We start from the raw sequence: 25,502 nt of genomic DNA on the forward strand, positions 1-25,502 counted from the left end.
ACAAAATCGGGTTTAGTTAGGACAAAGGTTTCACTGCATTGTATGGTGGAGGTGGGGATTACCATGGATCTTGGAGCATCTGAGGAGGCCAAGGTTCCTGCAAAAGGCAGCCAGACAAACTCCTAAGGCAACTGTTGAATGTAGGCACATGAAAATAGGTTAATATCCAGGGATACGTAAATGTCCAAGAATTTGGTTTTCCTTTGAAAATACTGTAACTTTCCTGAAATCTGAAACTAATGATCAATTAAAAACTCTGATTTATAACACTGGAATTACATGTATGAAATATAAAATGACTGCATCAAATAGCTTGTATAGTACATACTGAATTATCATGTGTTGAACCACACCCAAATTCAGCACTTGTCTTAGTACTTTGGCCCAAACAGGGATCTATCTAAGGTCATTTGTGTCTCAAAATTGTGTTATATCCAACATGTGTTATTCTACTGATTGCATCTCTTTGCATCAGCTGATGTCATTGGACTTCATTAGTATCTGGCAACTTCTGCAGCATTTTGCACATATTCATAAAAAAGCTAAATATCCATCTCTTAGTAACTTGCTGATGCAGCTTATGCTATTCTTCTTGTTCAATAAGAGCACATGCAACCAATTCAATCATCCTTGTCATATACAAGGAGCTGAAGGACAATAGCAGCTTATTTTCTAGTATAAGTGATGGATAATTGCAAGAAGTAGATATGAAGTTCATTGCATGAGCTGGCATAGCTAGGCCTTTATGAATGCACTGTGAAAATGGTTCTCTTCTGATGCAAGAAGAGAGACCAGCCATTTATTTCCCAAGTTTGTGCCTTTTTTTCCTAGTCCTTAATTCTATAATTAGACCAATACCATTTCCTTAGGCAGAATCATTGTTTTGCTGATGGATATTGTCCTTCTTTCACTGCATTCTCTGCTTTCCATGGTCTGATTGTTATACTTACTTTGTGGGAGTTTTGATGAGTGAGGACTGTTGCATTGAGCCCATACAGAAGGTAACCTACATACGCACACACAATGTTTTTAAAGTGCTCCTTAGAACATGAAGACATTAGCAAGCTCAGCCCCAGAGAAGAATCGATTCTGAATGATCAGTAATAGGGAGTATGTGCTGGAAATGTTTTAATCTGTTGAGTTTGATGTGTTTTCTTCCATTCAGTTGCCTCCAAAGTCACAGCTGGTAAAACCAAATGGGTATTTTACCACAATCAGACCAGCAACGTGGTTCAGTGAGCACCATTTGTCCTTTACATCAAGCTGTGTGCCTAATTACTGATCATAGTTAATAGATTTATAATATGCAACAGGAAAATAACTGCTTCAGATTTTAAATACTTTTTTTTGACAAATTAAAAATGTTTGAAAGCAAAATGCACTTAAAATAAATCAATAAATTTAGCAACATCTTTTAAAAGGAAAACCAGAACCTATCTCAAATGAACAGATTGTATCATCAGACCCTGCCACACTGTTTCTAATGGGGGAATTAGCAGCTGAACATCAACACCTGTCACTGTGAACAGGCTCTGGCAAACACAACCAGGTACATGCTTCTTGTGAATTTCTTACAACAGTTTGAAATGAGACAACCAGAGACAATATTTATGTTGATATTTGCCAGGTTTATACTTAAGCAGATTTCACTTGAAATGATACATATACACCTATTTCCTAAGGTGAAATTTTCTGTCTATAAAAACAGTGAAAAGTTAATGATGTGTAATAATGAGATTCTTCCACAAATGGTTACATGATACAAATGGCTTGTATGGAAATAGGTAAATACCTGAATGAAATTTATACCTAACAAGTTCTCACACAGGCTTAAGGTCTGACCCTGCAAAGACTTACTATTCTGTATAGTCATACAGAAATTAATCAGACTGCTCACAGTAGGACTGAGTACCTATCTATATCTGCATTATGGCAGACTTCCCATAGATTTTAATGGGAGTTGCCTGAGACCCTAGGCCAAGGAAGACATGTTTACAGATTAAGGTCCAGAGGTAGCAGGACTGGCGCTAGAGAGTCAGTCACAGCTAATGAGCATCCTTTTCAAGCCCAAAAGATCTCTTACTCCACTGCCTTAGCCACAATACATTTGAAAGGACCTCAAGGCACTTTTAGGTTTGGGTCTCACAAAGGGAGGTCAAAGAGGAGATCATAATGACAAGAAATGAACAAGACATGCTGTCCTCATAATAAATCTAGTGTGATTTGTCAAAAGGCTTGAAAAATTTTCCCAACAGCCATTAAACCAAAGTAAGCCTAATAACCAGTCTGAACATCTCCTGGGCCACTAATCACCCTAAAGCCATGTGCCCTGAAATTTAAAGGAATACAACAGTTGTGTCCTGTTAATTGTGCACTGCATTTAATTAAAATATTATCAATCCACTCTGAATTTAATTCTTTTAAAATATGAAACCTATTAAAAGCTGGTCACATAGCAGTAAAATATATTTGTTACAAATATTATCTGATGATTTTTACATCTATTTATTAAATAATACATTCAACAAATAGTATTTGGTCAGCTATCGAGCTAAGTGAAGACTGCAAAAAAGTATTTGTTCAGGAAATTATTTGACTGAAATATCTCAAATTATATATTCACTGAATAATACTTTCTATAGGCCACACCCATGCTCCTTCTTTCTTATGCCCATCTGTACCCTAACCACCCACATACCAGAACTGAAAATTTACCAAGCACCTTACAGCCAGTAGACTAAACCTACTAGCAACAAACTGATAAAGATGGAGTTCCCACTAGAAATGGATAATGCCCAAGAGAGAAAGCAACCTGCACGGTCTCCCTCAGCTCCAGGGGAAAAGGAGAGTGCTGGGACGTCTACCAGGGTGCTGTCACTGGGCCCTATGCTCAGGAAGGTCCATCTTTCTTATCAGTCTCTGGCTAGAAGGTATCTGATAAATTTTAAGCCTCCATCCCCAGGGAGAAGGAGCATTTTCTCTGTTGCCCCCTTCTCACACCAAAGTCATCTGACTAATACAATGAGTGGGGTTCTCTGCTATCCTAGCCCTTCCTCAGCTTTGCAGGTGTTACAAAGGAGGTATGGCCAAGGACTCTATCCCTGCCCTTTGCAGTAGTGGAGTCTGATCCAAAGCCAACTGAAGTCAATAGGAGGTTTTCCATTCACCTCAGTGGCCTTTCGATCATGTCCTTAAATAGAAATGGTCATATTCTGAGGCACAGAAGCTAAAGAAAGAAAAGGCAAGTTCCCTCTGCCTCACTGCTAGGACATTTTAATTTGCTTAATTTCATCCCATGTTTCCTAGTTATACCAGCCCCTACCTAATTCCTCTCCACAAAACACCCTTAACAATTCTTCTCCCTCAGTGCTTGAACAGCAGGGGAAAGTGCTAGAGTTTTGTGCCAATCTCCCTCCATCTTTTTTTTTTTTTTGACTGACAGTAGGGTATTTATGTATAGGCTTTCCATTCCACAATCTCTGAAGAGTTGCTTCCCTTCCTTGTAAACACACAATTTAGACCCCCAAAACTGAGGAGGGATATCTGACTCCAGCACACACAAAAATATAAATAAAAAATGTTATGCCAAATCTGTGCCTCTTCTTACATTAAGTATTCTCAAATTAGATGAGGTCAAGCTTTCCACTTTGGTTTTTTCATCCTAACTGCTGTGGTTTTTGTGTAATCAAAAAAAAGTCACTAAAAACGCAATAGACCCAGTTCGACCCCTCAGTGTTAGTCAACAGGAAAATGAAAGTACTACACTTCCAAGGTCTTGGGGTGGGGGCGTTTCTCGGACCCTAAACACATACACACATTTAAATGAAGTGTGAAAGGCAAACCACTGCCTATTCTTTCTTGAAGTATTCATAATCTACTATTAGGATAACCTGTTAGCATTGGTTTTGTCTGCTTACCTCTAGTGGTTTTAGTGTAGTGAAAAAATGTCACTCAAAAGGTATTGGGGTCAGTTAGACCCCAAATTAATTTTGCAGGTATTCCAAGATCAGATTATTTTTGTTTTGAGGCAACACTTACAATATTATTCTATGACTCTTTCAGCATTGTTTTTATCATCGGAGTTTCAGTAATTTGTTTGTTTTTTTCAAAACAATGAACCAAAAATGTCTTGGGGGTCTGAAAGACCCCAGATAACATTTGACTCCTGTATAGTCACAACAGTCCAGAACATTGAGCGTCGTTGACGATAACACTGTCAAACTGAGTTTCTGGGAAGCCGACACTTGATAGGAAGAGTTTCTGGGGAAGCCACAATTGTCAAATACATTTTCTAGCAAGCCTACATTTGACAGATGCTGTTGCTGGGGCAAAGACTCGCTGTTGCATTGCACATGCACTGTGCACGTCTGAATGCATATACTGTTTGGATTCTGTTGAATTGCACACGTCATAATTAATCTCTGAATAAGAGATGGATGTTTCTCAGGGACCTGCGTACAGAAATGGTAAAACCACTGGTGCAGGTAAGAACATTGCAGCCTGGCCTCACCTCAGGCTGCCAGGGAAGCCATGTCTAGTATGCTGGATACTATCCACAGCCTAAGAAATGGGAAGATGTTACATCTGCTCAGAGAACAAGACAGAAAAACACATCAAAAATGTGCAAAATGTCAAAACTGTGGTATGTTCAGAACATACATCATCTATTTCCTCCGTTTGTTTGAAGTACTAGGCCATTCACAGCTACTTTGCTGTGTCTGGCCTTTTTATATTGTTGCTGTTGCTATCTATTTTCATTGTCTAAACATGGGGTCAATTAGACCCTCACACCTGCAGAGAGTGTAGCTTTTTTAAAAAATTGTTTGATCATGGTCAATTAGACCCCAACAAAAGCACTGTGTTGTGTGCTTCTGAATCTAGGAAAGTTTTAACTTGCTCATAGTTTATTAGTTCACTGGCTACAGTAAAGTCCATTTTAAATGCATCCCATGTGTTTCCTTCCCTCTCCAATTTTGACATATTAGGGGGTCTCCAAGATCCCAGTATGGAAATAGTTGGTTGATTTTTGGTCCAATATGAAGGTTAAATGTGCAGAAAACAAAAACATTCAGTTTAAATTATTCCAAATCATCGTCACTTCCGAGCAGTAAAGACATGCCAGTTCAAATCTTGTGGGATTTCCCTTAATTTAAACAAGAAATGTCTGCCCTCAAGTTAGACCAAAAGATATTGACAGACCAGAATCAGTTAAAAGTATCAGCACTGGAAGTAAAATGCTTCTATATGTTTCACTATCTTTTAATTACAGTTCCAGAGCCAGCAGATATTTCCTCCACCACTGGGACTCTTACTCTGACACTTCGAGATGAAAGTTAAATAGACAAATATATGGATAAGACTGCGGATTATTTATTACTGAAAAGACTGTAGAAAGACAATGCATTTTTTCCCTGAGTTTTCATGATTCTTTCTCCTGATGCAGTAAAATATAAACTGGACATTTGTTTTCTTTTCACTTCCCAGAAACAAATAATACTCTGGGAGCTTTGTTTGAGAATCATAAAGCCACATTGGCCCTCTTCTCTTTGTGATTTCAGGCTATATTTTTTCACCATCACTGAAGAGGCAAAAAAACAGACACTCCAGCTGGCTTGTGAGGTTTTGACTGACAGCTGGAGAGAATTTTTTCCTGCAGCTGTAAAAGAAAAATGAGTGAACAAGATACCAAACAGATTTTTAAAACTAAAATTTTAATCAGGATTTGTTGGCAAGTCTCCAGCCATGAACATTTTTTGGCAGTTGGCATAGTAATGAGCAAGAACCTATGTCGACATATAAATTCATTTTCAAAATTATACAGAAAACATCTTTCAAGTTTCAAGAAGCACTATATAAATCATTGGAAGAAAAGCATTTCAAGAAGAAAATAAGGAGGTGGCCAAAAGAGATTATTTTTCATGTATCAAGCCCAGTGTTTCAGAGCAATATTTGTATAACAAATCATGAGTCACTTATAAAGCAATAATGATGCATGCAAATTTGTATGCACTTAGCATACTAAATTATTCTGAAGGTCAAATTGTAACCTTCAGAAGAAATATTTAAGAAAATAAACTCAATTATATGAATGTTTAAGTTCATACAGACTAGGAACATGGCTGTTAAAGTATGGCAAAGTGTTCTGCTTGGGAACATCTGGATTACCACTGACTTTTTCGCTTAAACATTGCAATTCACAGGCCACTGGTTTCAGACTGGTTTGGCAGCTGCAAAGGTTTTATTAGCCCTTTGCAGGACCTGACAAGGCATCATTTATTTCTGTCATTTATTTTTCAGTTTCCAGTTTCAGTTTCTAGCTTCATTCAGACAGAAACAAGTTTTATATTTCACAAAAACCTTCAGATGCAGATGAATAAATAGAGTTTTGCTTTTCAATGATTAAGCTTCATAATGTATATTTAACCTAATAACTTTAAATGAAATGCTATCCCATAACCATATTCATGAAAATCTTTGAAAGTTAAGGGGCAACTGAAATTAACAGCTGGAATTGAAACTAGGAAAGTATTATGAAAGATTTTTTTTAATTTATAATTAGTTCACTTCTTTACTACAATGTATTATTTTGCTTTTCTATTAAAACCATGGCTTCATGAATTTGCAAAGAGGAGAGTGCCAATTACCAAAGAAGGAAATTTGCGCCTGACTGAAATACATGCAATATTGTCTAGACATTGCAATTCTGCAGTTAGAATATTAAAACATTCCGATTACACTGTATATTTATACCTGAAATTAATGCCTTAAGTAGAAGTCATAGGTGAAAATCTGGCAAGTGGGTTCATAAGGACACCAATTCTGAGTTCTTTGTGTACCACAAAACTCACATTCATTTCCAGTCTATTTACCAGCCCCGACGGGGACCATGTGGTTGACAGCAGTATTTTCCGGTGATGCAGAGCAGGTCTGCGTCTGTTCACTCAGACTAAGAGCTGCAAATGACAGGGTCAAGGGAAGGAATACTGATTGGGCAACCACAAATCATTTTTCTGTTGGGGAGGAGGAGCACAGATTAGCAGGGCCAGATTAAGGCAATCCAGAAGCCTAAACACACCTCACGTGGAGACCATGTGACCTCACTCCCATGTTGTGATTTGCCCCTGCTTGGGATGGCAGGGACCATGAACACAAGAACTGTCTGCTGAGTTTCCATCACCACCTCTCCCAAGCTCAGGAGGTCTGAGGTCTGTCCCAGAGGAGGGAATAATCTCCTCCCTCTCACCCCAGCCAATGAAGGGCCCTGCTGACACTACCCCAGCAAAGCCAGGATTTTCAGGTCTTCAGTTTCCATTTTTCATCAAAAAACCCAGCATATGTCAACCAAAATCTTCCCATGAAGATTCTGCCATCTTTACTCAGATGGAGTACTGGTCCATGGGACTAGTTACAAAGTGAGATATTATTCAGTGTGGTCAAAGGTCACAGTATTGGATCCTAAAAAACATATCAGGACACAACAAGTGAAAGCAAAATGCACAGGAGTGGGTAGGAGAGCTAGGGCATAGGGATTACATACACAAAATTACACCATGATGTCTGAGAGGAAAGAAAATGGAATAGAAGGAAGGGAAGCAAAGTCTACCAGAAGGAATAGTAACAGGGTTACATTTTTAAAAATGTATTAGGATACAATGGGGAGCAATCCCTCCAGAAACTATGGAGGGCGGTGACCCCCCCACCTCTAGCTAATCAAAGCTTCTGCAGGTGGGCCTGTGCCAACTCACAGTACACAACACAAAAGCACTGTGCAGTGCCCTGTGTTTGGCTATCTCCATTCACAAGAGGTTGGGGACTGAGATAAGAAGGGTTACAGGACAAATTCAATAGCTGAACTATGGGCTTGTCTACATCAGAAAGTTGCAGCGCTGGTGAGGGAGTTACAGCGCTGCAACTTAGGAGGTGTACACATCTGCAGGGCACCACCAGCGCTGCAACTCCCTGTTTGCAGCACTGGCCGTACTCCCGTTTTGTCTCGGGTGTAGAGGATCCAGCGCTGGTGATCCAGCGCTGGTAATCAAGTATAGACACTTACCAGCGCTTTTCTTGACCTCCGTGGAATAAGCAGGTATCCCAGCATACCTGAGGAAGCCTCTGGTAATCAAACTGGTCTCCTTCCCCAGCTTGCTCTCGCGTTCCCCGAACCCCGAGCAAGCAGGTCTCCTTCCCTGCGGTTTGCAGAGCGGTTCGGGGAACGCGAGAGCAAACCGCGGCGAAGCTGGTCTCCTTTCCCGGTTTGCTCTCGCGTTCCCCGAACAAGCAGGTCTCCTTCCCTGCGGTTTGCAGAGTGGTTCGGGGAACGCGAGAGCAAACCGCGGCGAAGCTGGTCTCCTTTCCCGGTTTGCTCTCGCGTTCCCCGAACAAGCAGGTCTCCTTCCCTGCGGTTTGCAGAGTGGTTCGGGGAACGCGAGAGCAAACCGCGGCGAAGCTGGTCTCCTTTCCCGGTTTGCTCTCTCGTTCCCCGAACCCCCGAGCAAGCAGGTCTCCTTCCCTGCGGTTTGCAGGGTGGTTCGGGGAACGCGAGAGCAAACCGCGGCGAAGCTGGTCTCCTTTCCCGGTTTGCTCTCGCGTTCCCCGAACAAGCAGGTCTCCTTCCCTGCGGTTTGCAGAGTGGTTCGGGGAACGCGAGAGCAAACCGCGGCGAAGCTGGTCTCCTTTCCCGGTTTGCTCTCGCGTTCCCCGAACAAGCAGGTCTCCTTCCCTGCGGTTTGCAGAGTGGTTCGGGGAACGCGAGAGCAAACCGCGGAAGCTGGTCTCCTTTCCCGGTTTGCTCTCGCGTTCCCCGAACCCCACTTGAAGCCGCCCAACAGCGCTGCAGTGTGGCCACATCTAACACCACTTGCAGCGCTGGTTGCTGTAAGTGTGGCTACTCTGCAGCGCTGGCCCTATACAGCTGTACTAATACAGCTGTAACAACCAGCGCTACAAAATTTTAGATGTAGACATGGCCTATGTGAAAAGGTTTCTACAATGCCTGCCCACAATAAATCTTGCTTGCGCCAGGGTAGTCAATCACTCACACTCAGGAAGAGTGCAGTCACTTCAAATTTTTAAAACAAAGAATACCTAGAGAAATCACATACAGCTTGAATGACAATAGCATAATAGTGGCTTGCTGGTTTTCATCCCAAACACCACAATGCAGCATTTTGAAAATGATGTGGGGGCCCAATCTTTATCCCACTGAAGTCAGTGGCAAAACTTCCACTGACGAGACTGGCTATAAAGAAAAGTCATCAATAAAATGTGATAAATGTAAAGATGAAATCAACAATTTAAATTTAATTGTGGGCATGGAGGTGCATAAACCTAATGCAGCTCAACTTGTAACTAAGTGCATGTACTGAGGCCCAGAAAAAAGGAACATTGTCTTTGACCAATGAAAACTCATTACACTGCTCTACAGCCAAATTGCTTCTGAAATAAATGTAGTCAAACTTTACTAATTCTGGGTCACTGAGAACGAAAATGATGCTTAAAATTGTTGATTGGCTCTAGTTTTCAAGATATGCTATTGGGTCAGTATATACGACCCTTGACTTGGGAATGGCGGAGGATAAGTGAGTTATAAAGGGAAAGGATCTCAATTTAAACCAGAAATGACTAAAATACATCTTTGACTGGATCTATGAATAAATCTATGACTGGGTTTGGACAGTACTTGCTTTTGAGGCAAAACAATGAATGATGCAATCTGAAGCTGGTATTGCATCATACATGATATGAATTGCATCATGTTATTCCTGGAAGTCATGGATGATGCAATCATAACGAAGCTTACATCACTCTGCTGAACAAATTGCCCTATATCAGCTCTAGAAATCGTACAGTGTCATGCTCTCTTATTTGTCAGTGTTTGGTTTTGCAAAGGGACACATTTCTGTTTAGCCAAAGTGAGCAGAGATGCCTCGTACTTGTGTGAACAGTGCAGATAACTTCTGCTATGTTGTGGTGAAGTGACTTTTGCATCACAAAAGCGCAGTATAAGCACTATGGTTAAGAAAGCCTATCACCTTTCTTTTGGCTGCAAAATTGGAGATCAGGACAAGAGGTGGGCCCCACACATATGCTGCAAGACTTGTGCAACAAATCTTCGCCAGTGGTTGAACAGGAAAAGGAAATCTATGCCTTTTGCAGTGCCAATGATTTGGAGAGAGCCAACAGATCATACCAGCAATTGTTACTTCTGCATGGTGCCTCCAGTTGGGAAAGGTGTGTCAAAGAAGAAAAAGTGGACTGTGCATTATCCAAACATTCCATCAGCTTACACTCAGTACCCCACGGAGAAGGACTGCCGGTTCCTGATGCACCAGAATCATTCTCACTTGAGTCAGACGAGGAAGAGGAAGAGGATGAAACTTCTGATCCTGAACCATCAACGTCACAGGACCCACATTTTCTCCCCTCCTCCTCTGAACCACACCTCATAATACAAGGTGAACTGAATGACCTTGTCAGGGATTTGGAACTACCTAAGAGTAAGGCAGAGCTGTTGGGCTCCAGACTACAGCAGTGGAATCTCCTGGCAGGTGATGTTAGGGTTTCCATGTTCCGTGACCGTCAAAAGGATCTTGTCCCATTCTTCTTCATGGAAGATGATCTTGTAGCCTGCAACAACATCGATGGTGTGATGGCAGCCCTCAATATTGTTCACGATCCAGATGAGAGGAGACTGTTCATTGATTCATTGAAGATGAGTCTTAAAGCTGTTTTGCTGCATAATGGCAATGTTTTGCCATCAATTCCAGTTGGTCATGCAGTCCATATGAAGGAAACCTATGACAACATGAAACAACTTTTGAGGTGCATAAACTATGACCAACATCAGTGGCAGCTTTGTGGCGATTTGAAGGTTGTTGCTCTCTTGCTTGGTCTGCAGACTGGATACACAAAGTACTGCTGTTTTCTCTGCGAGTGGGATAGTTGTGCAAGAGATTCCCACTACATCAAGAAAGATTGGCCACTCCTACAGTCATTGGAGCCTGGGAGGAAAAGTGTTCAGCATCCACCACTTGTTGAATCAAGTAAGATTTTGTTACCACCCTTACACATCAAGCTGGGTCTGATGAAGAACTTTGTCAAGGCCATTGACAAAACACAAGCAGCTTTCAAGTACCTCCGTGGAAAATTTCCAAGATTAAGTGAAGCTAAGATAAAGGAAGGTGTCTTTGTTGGTCCTTAGATTCGTGAACTTCTTCGAGATGATGCATTTGACCATGCACTGCGTGGCAAGGAAAAGACGGCATGGAAAGCCTTCCAGTTAGTGGCAATAAATTTTCTCAGAAACAACAAGGCAGACAACTACAGGTTGTTGGTGGAAAACCTCCTCAAGGCATACAAAAGCCTTGGTTGCAACATGTCACTAAAGATATATTTTTTGCACTCTCATCTAGATTTTTTTCCACCAAACTGCGGAGCAGTGAGCGACGAGCACGGCGAGCAATTTCACCAGGACATTGCAACAATGGAGAAACACTATCAGGGCAAATGGAGCCCATCAATGCTTGCAGACTATTGCTGGACAGTGACAAGAAATGCTCCATTTAATGAATTCAAGAGACAAGCCAAGAAGCGCCGAGTAGACATTGAATAGGACTAAACTATGTACATAATAGTTTTTTGCCTTTTGTTTCATAATCGGTTTTATTTATATAACCCTTTTGCTGATTTTTAAAGTGTTACATAAAAAGGACAGGTGAAATATTATCATGTAAAGCAACAATAAACACATGAAAAGACCTAGGTTTACAATTTATGATTAAAACTCTACTATCTACACAATATGCATAGAAATAAAATGTAAAAAACTTAAATATCTTAGAAACAGTAGCCAATCAGTTGTTTTAATTGTCATATTTGAATTCAGCACATCAAAATACATAATAAATAGCACATTTTATCTCTGAAGCAGATGACTTCTCAAAAATTGTAGACCAGTGTTATGGGACCAATGGTTTTTGTGGTACTATTGACAGAAGTTCTTGGTGCTCACATCATGATCTGCATACATCACAACCAGGGAATATTTTGAGCTATAATCAGGCCCACCTGTGTATTTCATCTCCCAGCAACGGAATCTCAAGTTGTTTGATTTATTTTTTTAACAGATATTTTCCTTTCTTTAGCTTTGGCTTTTAGCTCTACAGAAAGGGTTTTGCAGAGGTGAGAGAGTCTGTGGCAGTCATTTCACAGCACTGTTGCAAAGCTGCAGATTAATGCATGTTCACATTTATAATCCACAGTCTCTTATGATCATCTTTGAGAATGTTTGGCCCCAACACAGGGGTATAAAGGACGGAGAGGGCACAAGGAACCTTCCTTCTCCACTCCCCCCCACAGCCCCTAGCACAGGGCCATGCAAAATGTGAATCTTGTGCTCAAGGAGTGAAAGAACCCTGCATGGTTAACATTAATTTAGGACTAACCTCCTGCAAAGGTGATGGAGGGGAGGAGGAAAGGTGTTTGTCCATCCCCTGCACTCTCACCAAAGCTTTTGCAGTAGCTGTGCTCCCTAGAGTTTCAGGAGGAATTGAGCCTACCTCTGACACACCAGGCCTTTTTCATATCCCCTATGTAGTAGAGCAGCGGCTCTGTAAGATCCACCCATCACAACTACTGGCAAGAGAAAGGAAGCAGCTTCAGACATTTGGAAAACTGCATCCAGCTTTCATGTTTAGTTTTTGAAATCTTGTGATCAGATCTTTGCTGGATGTTATTTAACAGTTTGCAAATACCAGAATAACTTTATTTCCAGGCACCTGATCTGCAAATAGTAAGATACTACCAATCTGTTTGTGTCCACAGGTAGCAAAATATGACTGGATTATTTTGCATAATCTGAGCAAATTACCTGTGATGATTTCAGACAAGTCTCTGGTATCTGAATGAAATATTTTGAAAATAAGTGAAGGATGAAATTTGAGTTATAGTGGAGGGTAGAATGCAAGGGCAGAGAGCAAGAGACAACAAGAATTATTAGAGATACTGTACAACTGAACCAGAGCTGGCCTTTTGGTCCTGCAAAGCCTGTGGCCATGACTCCCTGATTTGAGGGAACCAGAAATGTAAAGGAGAAACACAACTTTTGTTATGGGGAGGCAATGTTGTCAAATAGATAGAGCACTGCGCTGGGAGTCAGAGACCTGAGCTCTATTCCCAGCTCTGCTACTAACCTGCCTGTGTGACCTTGAACAAATCACTTCACTTTTCTGTGCCTCAATTTTACCTCCCTTTGTCTGCCCTATCAGTTTAGATTATAAACTCTCTGAGGCAGAAGGCAAAGACAAAGTGCTTTCATTTTATATAGCAAGAAAGGAAACCAATGAAGGGATTCAAGACGGGGGTGATCCAGGGTGTTGGAACAATTTGTATAGTGAGGTGCTGCAAGCCATTTAACCGAACTGTAAACCGTCTATATAATGGAAACCACTGGAAGCGAGGGGTTGAGGCAGCACCCCCAGCAGCTCTAGTTTCAGCACCTATGGTGATGGGTGGGCAAGATGATTTTATCAGAGGTGAGAAGCAGGACAGAAGGTCAAAGAGAAGATTACAGTAGTCAAAACAGAATGATATGATCAAAGTGTGGCTTTAGCAGTGGAAAGCGTGGACACAGGTCATACTACATATGAAGGAGCAACAAGATAAAGATTTGATATGAGGAGAGACAAATCAAGGATGTGAACTGGGGAAATACAGAGGGAAGAGTCTTCAACTGAGGTAAAGAAGGAAGGCAAAGGGGCGTTATTAGAATCCCAGTTTTTGAGAGCATGAGTTTGTGATGGTGGTGGATGATTGAGAGGGAGCTCAGGGGAGACTGGAAAGAGGGCAAGAGGCAGGGGTAGAGAAGTATATTTGAGAATCATAAAGAGGATAGTTCAAACCATGGCAGCAGAGGTGGTAGCCAAGAGAAGGAGTTTGAATGAAATCCCAGCCCCAATAAAGTCAATAGAGTTTTGCTATTGGCTTCATTGGGGCCAGAATTTCATCTTTCATTTACAAGAGGACAGGAGTTACTATTGGACATCAGTCCATATCACAGACCACCAGGGCCGGCTCCAGACACCAGCCTACCAAACACATGCTTGGGGCGGCACCTTGGGACAGGGCAGCACTTGGGGTTTGTTTTTGGTTTTCTTTGGTTTGGCCGGGTGGCACTGGGAGGAGGCGGGGCTTGGGAGGCTAGGCGCAGTGCTGGGGGGTCAGGGACTTGGGTGGTGCGGCGCTTGGCGGGGGCGGACTTTAGCGGCACAGCACTTAGGGGGGTAGGGACTGGGGCAACACGACGCTCGGGGTGGGGTCTGGGGCAACGCGACGCTCGGGGGGCAGGGCAATGCTCTTTGTTTTTGCTTGGGGTGGCAAAAATGTTAGAGCCGGCCGTGCAGACCACCTGTACAATTCTACAACAAATTGTTTCATATCATCAATCCTGTCTGTTTAAAGGGTTTCCACTATAGCAAACATCCACGCACAAGACGGGATCCTGAACTACTGCAGCATTTTTACCTTAAAACCACCAGAAAATGTTATTAGATTTCTATGCACCAGATAGGTGCCTGTTCTCCACAGTTGAGTTACATTCCCTTTAAAGATGTCCTGCAAAGCCAGGGGGAAATGGGTTTGTGACCTTTTTTCGTGTTTATGACATATAAAGAAGGCCTGAAATGTTAACTTCTACTTGTTTTATCACCTTAGGCTATAAAATCTTATCTTCCCTTCTTTGTTGGAGTACTCCTTGGAGGGCCAGACAACTCATGGGACTTGAATCTGGGTCAGTAGGGCTCCAGCTGGGTGGTGCTTCTACACCACCACCACCAAGCAGCCTTAGCAAAGCCATGATCCATGCACTGTACATCCTGAGAGACCAGTCACTGCAGGAAGTGCCACCCATGATAGAAATGACTGGCAGCCCCTTCCATGACCTCTGATTGGCCACATTACATGACGCACGACAATATTAAATATACAGATTGGACATTAAATTTTCTTTAATGTTTAGCCACTTTCCTCAGGTCAGATCTTTTCTTTTGTTTCCATTGCAGGATGTTTTCTGGCTTTTTCTCCCCCAGACAGTTCAAGCAGATGTTGTCTGTAAAAGTCTGATGTGTTTGCATGCTGGCAACACACCATGGTTCATCAACTAGCCATATAAAGATATCCTTTTGTAATTCAGCACATCTCTTCTCTACACTTGTTTCTAATATGCGAGAGGTCTGATAAGAGAGAATCTGTGATAATCTACAAACTATTAACTTTTTGCAAAGAAAGAAACCTAGGAGATGCATTCTGGCCAGTTTTACCAAATTAAGTTGCACAATATAAAATCCTTTCTTCTAGCCTTGTATAGCGATGGAAGGCCAATATACTGTACCAGATTTTTTATTCTGAAACTTCCTTGGCACCAGGGATGCTGGAGACTAGTGCACACTTGGGTGCTAACCTCACCTGAAGAGGGCAAGGAACGGGTCATATCCATATCTCACGTCCCACTGGCTAGCAGAGCTAGGCTGGCACAGATGATGATTATATGCTACAACCTTTCAAAGAGTATGACAGAGTTTTCTCTGACCCATGTTTCCAGCTCTCAGACTTCTCATACCCTCTTCCCCGCACCCCCCCCAACATGTGACTATAGCTGTAGAGCCACAACCATATGGCCAAACATGCTGGCCTTTCATTTTTAATATTTTCGCTTTCTGCAGGTATAGTGCAAAAGAGAGTATGACATCCTTCAGTGTAGACATGATGATACTAGAGTCCGGCTGTCAGGCAAAACAAAACCATCTATTTCTCTCCCACTTACATCTTCTCTGGTCTTATTTGTTCCACACACCAACACCTACCCCAGCCCTGAGCCCCTTTCCACACTCCAAGTCCTCATCCCTGAACCCATCCTTGAGCCTGCACCCCCTCTCACACTCCAACCCTTACCCCAGTCCAATGAAAATGAGCGAGGGTGGGGGAGAGCGAGTGATTGAGTGAGGGGGATGGAGTGAGTGGAGGTGGGGCAAGAGTGTTTGGTTTTCTGCAATCAGAAAGTTGGCAACCCTACATGGTAGCCAAAATTTGCATTTTTTTTTTTTACCTGACGTTAGGCATCTAATTCCACTTAAAGACTCCTCAATAAGTGGCCAATGTGATATGGCTGTAACCTCTTGCCTTCAGAGTTTATTGGGTCCTGCTAGTGAAGGCAGGCGACTGGACTCAATGACCCTTCGGGGTCCCTTCCAGTTCTAGGAGATAGGTATACTTCCATTTATTTATTTATTTATTTTATTCCAGTTAGTTAAAGCCCCTTGCACATTTTCCTGCTTGGCGTTTACAACCATCATTTGATCACGAGGGATAAGGACTATTTCATTCTTGCTGTTAAAATGCTTCCCTGTCATATCCAGTCAAAGGTAGATCAGAAACCATGTGGTCTGAATATTTTCTCTCTCAGTGTTGTGTCTCCTGTCCCAACCCTATCTCTCTTCCATGAAGACAAGCAGAGAAACTACAAAGAGAACAGGAGTACTTGTGGCACCTTAGAGACTAACAAATTTATTTCAGCATAAGCTTTTGTGGGCTACAATGGAATGGAACACACAGACAGGAGATATTTATACATACAGAGAACATGAAAAGGAGGAAGTTTGCATACCAACTGGAAGAGAAATCTTCTACTCTATACAGAATCTTCTACTCTATACTATGGGTTTGATTCAGTCACCACCTATCCGAGGTCCCATGACAATGGAAAGTTTACCTGGAGTGTGTCTGAAGCTTGGCAAGATGCATGGGAGCCCACAGTTGGCCAGCTGAGCCTCAAAAGTGGGTAATGTTGATCAAGGAAGAGTCTTTGGCCAGGTAATCTAGGGGATGCACCAATCCAATGTATTCCCCATGCAGCATTGACTGGTGGGTCTCCTGTGAAGCCATTATTCAGTTTAAAGCTGCCAACCCTTGGTGACATCCCTAAAGGAAGGCAGCAATGAAAACACGTGTTCTCCCCAGGGCGTGAATGCTCCCAGAATGCTGGGTTGCAACTGGCAATCTCTGCCCTACAGCTTTTTGGGGTTGTTTTTTTTTCAGAAGATTGAAGAAAATCTCAACAGCATATTCGTTGTTTAAGATCAGCTAACACAAAAGCAAAGCAATGTTCTTCTTCCTTCCAGTATTTAGAGCATTCAAAACAACCGCTAAGGCTTTATTTGTTTGCAGCTGCTACAGGGGGAAAAAAGAGATGAGTTTACACAATTTAAATCCTGACTCAAACACTAACCATTTTAAAAGGGAAACTGAATGCTATTTGAGCAGACTTTCTAAATGTATGCTTCATGCATGCTTGCTTTATACAGAACCAAGGCGTTCTTAAAATTTCAAGCAGGAAAACCTGCTCTGGTTACCTTGGTGATAAACTAAAGATAAAAATTGTACATAATTGTTGCTGATATCACTGCTCCCATATTATTTCCAAGGCTACAGAGAATCTCAAATAATTGTGATGTTTCATTTCTATACGGTATTGGAAGCCTATTTTCTTTGCTCAATAAATTGTTTAGTACTGCAGGTAATCTATCTAAATCTTATCTAATAAGGCATCAGTAGCCTCTCAGCAACCTCTGTTTATGATGTAGATATATATGTTAAAAATGTTGCTAGCTAGGTCTGTATCAAGTAATTTAGATTATCTCAATTATTTTTGTCCTAAGACTCTATTTCCATAACAAAGTCTATTAATCATATAAAATATCAGAAAAGTAAATGTCTTACTGCAAAGCAATATTACATATAAATTATCAACCTAGCAGAAGCTGTTCTCTTGCCTGAATGGCAGAAAATTGGCAGAAAATTGGCTAAGTATTTATAACTCACTGATTTTTCCATCCAGCCTTCAATTTCACAAGTACTTCTCTGCACAATACAATCTTAGCCATGCCCCATTTTCTCCACTATAACCTCTAGTCTCAATGCTTAGTAGCGAGAATCTCCTTAACATTATTAATTACTGTATTTAATGACAAGTTATTGTTTCGAGTGTAACTGCCTCAGGACAACTACAGTCTATGCCATTATCTCGAGTAGTTTCTTAGGAATTCTTGCTTAAATGGTAACCAGTTCTGACAACATACTAAAAAACACATATATTTAATTTGCAATTATTTGCAAAGCAGAATACATACAACTAAGCACAGCCCTATAAATCTAGCCAGAATGCTGTATTTCCAATGCTCAATTGTGTTGAAATAGACAGTTGTTAGTGGGCATCCATCTACCACCTCTCCTCGTGTAGGATGTGCCTTTCATCACTTGACTGCACTCAGAGTGCAGGGCTTGACCTTGTCAGCATGAAATTTTCCACTGGAGCAAAACAAAATGGCATTTACTGTATCTTAGCAGTCTGCTCTTACTTATGGAATGGATTCTGAACAGTAACAATTTACTTTAGAAACTGGTTAACTAAAATAGCTTATGTGCATATAATGCATGAAATGGGCTACATATGGATTTACTAAACAAATCTGGCAGGCAACTCTGTTCTGTACTAGAATTGTGAGAAAGTCAAAGAGCAGAACACAGGACACCAGAGCATACAAAAGGTGGGCCTTTCCCACTGTTTGTAAAGTGAATGGCTAGTATCAGAGCTGAGCAAATACTACCAACATTTTCCCATGATTATTCATGTACAATTCTTTTTGACTGTGCTCCCGTCTCATCTGTGCTCACTTTCCACGAATGCTCTAGTAAACGGGTTTACTGGCAGGAATGCTTACTGAAACTGCACACTTTAAACAAATATTGCAAAATATTTATATAAAGGAATTTTTTATGTTTGTAATTGCAGGTATTCATACTGGAAACGTAGTCTAAGAATTACTCTTATCAAATCAAGAAACAGCAGTGTACCACGTGCCTGCGTCCCAGGGCCGGTGCATTGGCATTTGGGGTGCGCCATTTTCTTCGGCAGCGACTGCGGCAGCCAGATCTTTGGCTGCCCCAGTCGCCGCCGGCATTTAGGCAGAGGGAGCTAGGGCAGGGGAGCGCGGGGAGAGCCGCCTGCAGCAAGTAAGGGGGTGGGCGGCATGCAGGGGAACTCCACGCCCCAGCTCACTCCTGCCCCGCCTCCTCCCTGAGCACACCGTGGCCGCTTCACTTCTCTCGCCTCCCAGGCTTGTGGTGCCAATCAACTTAGGCACCGCAAGCCTGGGAGGCTGGAGCAGTCAAGCAGACACAGTGTGCTCAGTGTTCTCATGCTTGTGCGCGGAGCAGGGGTGAGCTGGGGTGGGCGGGTGCCTCAGGGCAGAGGGTGGGGAGCTGCTGCAAGGGGGAAGCTACCACGGGGAGGAGCTGCGTCAGCGTGGAGGGGGGGAGCTACCACGGGGGGCGCCTCAGAGCGGAGGCGCGAGGGGGGGGGAGGGCGCAAGGTGAAAGTTTCGCCTAGGGCACGAAACATCCTTGCACCGGCCCTGCTGTGTCCTATCCAAATAGCTAAAATTCTGAATATCAAAGACTGACAGTGAACTGCTCATGAACAAGCTACAGACCCTGAACTACTTGCTGAAATTATTCTGTAAATAGATGTGCACAACAAATGTATCTGCTAAAATCACAGTTTATGGACAATTGGTGAACAGAAAAAAAAAGGCAAAATCTATTGAATACATTCTTAATTCATCCTGCACCGTTACATATCTGCAAATATAATTCACCTAAGAAATTATATATAACAACTAGAATAGTCCAGAGTGTTAATGGTGAAAGAAAGAGTTTTAGGTAAGCTATAAAGGGAAGAACTTACATACTTAAGGTCTTGCATGTTGTATAATATACCTGTACAAAAGTGAGTACCAAGTGGATGTAAAACACTACCGCCCAGTCTGAGTGCAGAATTCTGACTTTAAGTCATTTTACCACCATTGTGGATATGTATAATTGACTACTCATGGTGTAAGGCAGCGGAGAATCAGGCCCTCATTCTGCTATCATATGAATGCTAAGATCTGCCCACACAAATACCATTTTGACTGTAGCCATTTCGGTCTAAAAGGGCATTGATGTATTTATATGGCTTTAGAAGCACACACTCCTCTCTCTCTCTCTGCTCTTTTAGCCACTACTAAACCCTACAATCAGCAACACATTATTGAGTCAATTCATCCCTGGCACAACTGCATTTAAGCCAGTGAATTACACCAGTCATAAATTTGGCCACTAACACTTTTCACAGGGATTGGATGCTGTGCAAGTTCCCGACCCAGCTGACTTCAATACACCTAATAGCTGTAAACTGTGACAAACTGTTGGCTTTTTAATGGTGACAAAATATTGAAATCCCAGAGCCTGAGACAACACAACTCATTTCCCATGGAACTAAGACCTATTTCACCAGCCCTCATAAGTAAAAGGCTATCACATTAACTCACATCACTCCTTAACTTTCACACTGTTGTGTGAATAATTTAATAGATTGGCTTTAAAAAAACAGAACGATTATACGGCTATCTGGTAGTACACTTTCCATGAAGACTTTAGCATTCTGTATCCCCAGTTCAGAGGAAGATGGAAGTATCCAAAAGATTATATGGAACTCTCACAAAGGTAAGCAAACTTTTGGCTCAAGAAGAACTGAAGTTTTGTCCACCCTAGAACCAAAAGGAGCATTTTTAAGCTTTAGAAAAGTTCTGATAAGGACCCCTCAAGCTACACAGAAAAGAAGGAGCTATGGTTGAAAACCATGGGGGTGACTTCCAGCTGAAATAGCAGTTTAGCCTTTCTCCCGATACCAATTTCCTAGGTTTATTATAAGGTTTCTTATACAGGGTTTGTTAACAAAATTAGGAACTACCATGCTGTTTGCAGCACTCGTACTGAGAATGTCTTATATACCATGGTACAGTTATAGCACTAGTTGTAAATGGCAACCGTGCTGATGCACTTCCAGAAAATTCTGTGGGGCTAGCAATACCCCTTAGTCAATCCCACAAACAATCTAAGACTAGAAACACCCCCATTATGTACAATAGAACAAGAAGAAATGTCTCAGAATGGCTTCTATCTGTCTTAGGTACTTATATGACCTGCCAATCACCATAATATCTGAGTGTCTCATAAGCTTAATGTATTTATCCTCACAACCCCCCCTAGCCCCTGCCCAGTGCAGGAAAGAACTATAATTCCCATATTACTGAAAAAGAACTGAGGCACAGAGAGTGTGAGGATCAGATTTTCAAGGCATCGCGGAGTCCCCAGGCGATTCTCTGGAACTGTTCCCCACAAAGCCAGTCAGGACTTTGGGGAGCCTCTTCTCCCTTGGAGCAGACTGTCTTCAGGGCAGGAGCTCAAATGGCTTCATCTCCTGGATCTGTCCTTGGAGCATTCAGTATATGCCCCTCCATGTGCTTCCCACAGCAAGTCGGCTCAGGCGGGGTCCTAGGGAAGCCAGAGGGTCCTGCACCCCACTTTGCAGTCAGACGTGACTCTTAGCCAGCCAGTAAAACAGAGGTTTATTTAGATGACAGGAACACAGTCAAAACCAGGTCTTGCCGGTACAGACAACAGGACCTCCTTTAGTTAGGTCCATCTGGGGCCCCAGGGAGGCCACAGCCCCATTGGGAAGACCAAGCCCCATCAGGGCACCCCTCTCCACTTCCCAGTCAGCTCTAAAACTGAAAAACCCTCCAGCCACCCACTCAGCTTCCCCCGGCCCCTCCCCCAGCCTTTGTCTAGTGTCCCCCGGAGGTGTCACCTGGCCTCCAACCCCCCTCCTGGGTTCTCAGGTTACATGCTCAGGTATGCTCCCTTCCCCAAGGAAGGTTGTCCCAGCACAACTCCCCTGCAACATTCCCAGGTCAATACTTCCCACTCAGCATTCACATAACACAGCAGGGACATTTCCAGTTCGTCACACAAGGTATTTAGGCTCCTAAAGATACAGATAGCTATCTAGTGAGATCAATGGAAGTTAGGTGTCTAGGTGCTTTTGAGAATCCCATTAGGTGCCTATCTGCATCTTTAGGCACCTAAATGCCTTTGGAAATCTGGCCCCAAGACACTTGCCTGGGGAAGTCCGCAGCAGAACAGGGGATTGAATGTAGGTTCTCAAGTCCCAGGCTACAGCCCTGAACCCTAGACTATACTTCCTTGCTGCCTCTGACCAGCATCTTTACTCCCTTTACTCTTCATTCAAGCCAAGCAAAGATTTCTATTTATCTGGGTATTTACATAACTTAGCACCTATTTCCAAGCCTGCACCTAACCACAGCAAAAACATATCACATGATAACATTTTGATCTGGAAAGGTAAAATTATTCCCTCAGATATGCACACAAGGCTCACATTGAAGTAAATAAAAGCCACATGCATTCATGGCAGAATTTGGCCCTTTAATGTGATTTAAAGACTATGTTTTCCATATACCCAGTAAGTATGAGACAACTTAAGCTCTGATAGATTCAAACCTTCCACCAAATTGTTCAGCAAAAGACTTTATTAAGCATTCCTCTTTTATTATTATAACTATCAAATGTTTCATTTTAAATAACTGAGATTCCTTCTTTTGGCTCTTTTGCTACTTAACTTATCAACAAAGTTTTCTTCTATAGTTCGTGTTTGCAATATTCCCTCCATTTCCATGTGTGCAGAACTCAGACTGCCAGCTGGACAATATTTCAGAAACACTACAAAGAGCAGAATAACCTGAGTCTCTTCATTGTGGCAGCTGGGAATGTCACAGAGTACATGGTGGATCCATTTGCAAGTAAGAAAAGCTAGAGCTTTCAAGTAGGAAATATTATCCAAGAAAGATGTGTGTCCCCTTTAGTTGTCCTTATTTAGCCAGAAGGTGAGGAAAGAAAGATATCACACTCCAGTATATGGGCCTTTCCTTCCCCACACAAGGACACAGAGTGACGGACACACAAAATTACTTCCGCATCTTCTAAGCCACTTGATCTCATGGCTACACTATTTATGAAAACAAAGCATAGGTTTGTTCCATCCTTTCATTATGTTGTATTTATCTAATAGTAAAGAAGACGAAGACAAAGACAAAATTTTGCCCTTCTTTAGCATCTGTCTTTGGAGGTTTTCAAAATACTTTGTCAATATTAATTACTTAAACCAACTCTGTGAGGTAAGTAAATATCATTATGTTCTTTTTAATAGATTGAGAAACTATAAGCTAGAGAAATTAAGGGCCCAATTCCGATCTTACACCAGTTTTAAACCAATTGTATTTCATTGCCTTCAGAAGAGTTACTCTTGATTTTACATTGATGTGAGAGCAGAATCTGGCTCTAAGTCTCACAGGCAGAATCAGAAACAGTTACTTAACTGCCAGCGGTCATGCAGAGAATTGCCCTCTCTCTACCAATCCCCTGTCAGCAGCATAATGAAGAGTTAGCTCCATAAAGACAATATATCTACAGCCTAGAAATACATACGTCATTCTGTACTGATATTTATACCCATAATTCCCAAACTACAATGCAAGATATTTATCTCTTTTTTGCCACAGTTCTTATCCTAGCCATTAGTTTTCTTTTCAAAATTTCAGGGTGCTACTAGCTTAAGAGATTTAATCTATATGATGTAATACTTTTCATAAGATAACATAGCTTGAAGAATTTATGGGTCTATTTCACTTTAAAATGTTTAGTTCTAATGACAGTCAACATTAGACAATCTTTTACCTTATAATATTGTGCTAAAACAGAGACACTTAAGTAGTGGCAGCAGATGGAAGAGGTTAAAAGTATCAAATCCTGAATTACCAACTTTGCTAGGCCACCTTCCCTTCATAATTTAGACCCTTCTGCTGGAGATTTGAAAATATATTCTAGACAGATGACATGTTAACAGAATCATTTCATGGTTCAGTGTCTTCTCAGTATGATTTATCTCTATCTGTTGGCACCGGAGGTCCCTATTCAGGAGATTTATGAGCTAGTTCCAAGAATTCATTTTCGTGAGGGAAAATGTGTGCATTATCACAAAATAAAAGATTAACATTTGCTTTAAGATTACGCTTTCTTCTCATGATCAGTTTTAGGGTAAGATGCTTGCATGTAACCCCAGTGCTACCTCCGTGATGTTAAGGATACATATAATTAAATGTTTGTGAGGGTATGAAAGTGATCTTTATAACATTTGTGTGTTAGCCCACGAACATATATCCATTCCTCTTCTAAAGCTATACAAACGTACAAAGCGAGGATCAGAAAGTTAGTGTATTATGAAATATTTTGACCTGAAACTTAATTGAGACTTTTAAAAAAACATCTGTTATCTAATTCTTGCTGCAGGCACTGGATTTTCCACAGGGCCAGGAAAAAGGAAGAGTTTGGCCACTAGAGTTTTCTTAAACACAGATTTTCAAACAAGTTTGGGGCCAGCTTTTCAAGTACTCAGCATCCACAGCTGGGATCAGATTATCAAGAGAGCTCAGTTTCCATTTAGACACCCAAACAAAGGGCAGAATTTTTACAGCGCTCACCATCCAGCAGTTCCCACTGTGACACTTACGTGATTCCGACTGCTAAGTAGTTTGGCTATACCCTTTTAAACACATTAAAAATGGGGGATGGGAAACAGTTCCCTTGTTTTTTTTCCCCCCAAGTCACACTGTCCCTCAATATCTATCAGCCTTCCACTATAATACTGCTAATAAGGTCCCACCCTACATGGGGAAGGGGGGCAGAATGCAAATGCACCTGTGCAAGTAAGAAGGCAGGGACCCCTCCCCTTCCCATTCATAAAGGAAAAGCAAATTGGACAAGACAATTGATGCTGGGGCTAAGTAGAGTGAGGGAATGACTGAAGTTTGCTGTACCTGTAGGAATAAAGGGAGACAGCCAGCTCCAGGTGACCAGCCAGCTTTTCACCATCTGCTAATGCTTCACAGACCCATACAGCGACAGGGAAAATGAATGCCTAAGATTCCATTTCAATTAATTTATTTTTCATGTTAGGAGATGGAAAATAATCTATGCAGCTATAAAACATATTTTGTTACGTTCTGCGTAGTTTCTCATGAAAAGGTTTTCATTTTGGTTTAAACAGTACTGCCTTTTAATGGTTCTCAAACATTCCTGGTGTGATGCCTTAAGGCATGATCCTGCCAGCACACATGCACATGAGTAACCTTATTCAGATGAGAAGTCCCATTGGCTTCAATGCATGCTCACATGTACATTGCCAAGATCAAACCATTACATGAATTCATCATTGCTCTGAAAAATGGGCCTGGTTAAATCCACACCCTGAGTGCCGTAGCTATGCCGATCTATGTAGACACAGTTAGGTCACCAGAAGAACGCTTCCATCAACCAAACTAGTGTTGCTTGGGCAGTTGGAGTTCCAAAACCCCTTCTGTTGCTGTAGTCTGAGTCAACACCACAGGGTACCACTATGGTATTCATAGTGTAAAGACAAACTACTTGGGGGTGACTAGCTATTCGCCAGGGATCAACGCCCTGGAGAACAATATGAAGGGTTTCAATTAACC

The 25,502-nt window shown here is 41.9% G+C and overlaps 1 protein-coding gene across 1 annotated transcript in view; it reads right to left on the bottom strand.

Moving 5' to 3' along the window:
• Positions 1-25,502, bottom strand: part of MYO3B (myosin IIIB) — a 394,363-nt gene that overhangs the window by 277,343 nt on the left and 91,518 nt on the right. The gene's annotated exons all lie outside the window — the stretch shown is intronic.

Source organism: Gopherus evgoodei, chromosome 11 (genome assembly GCF_007399415.2).
Source record: "Gopherus evgoodei ecotype Sinaloan lineage chromosome 11, rGopEvg1_v1.p, whole genome shotgun sequence".
NCBI classification, from domain to species: Eukaryota; Metazoa; Chordata; order Testudines; family Testudinidae; genus Gopherus; species Gopherus evgoodei.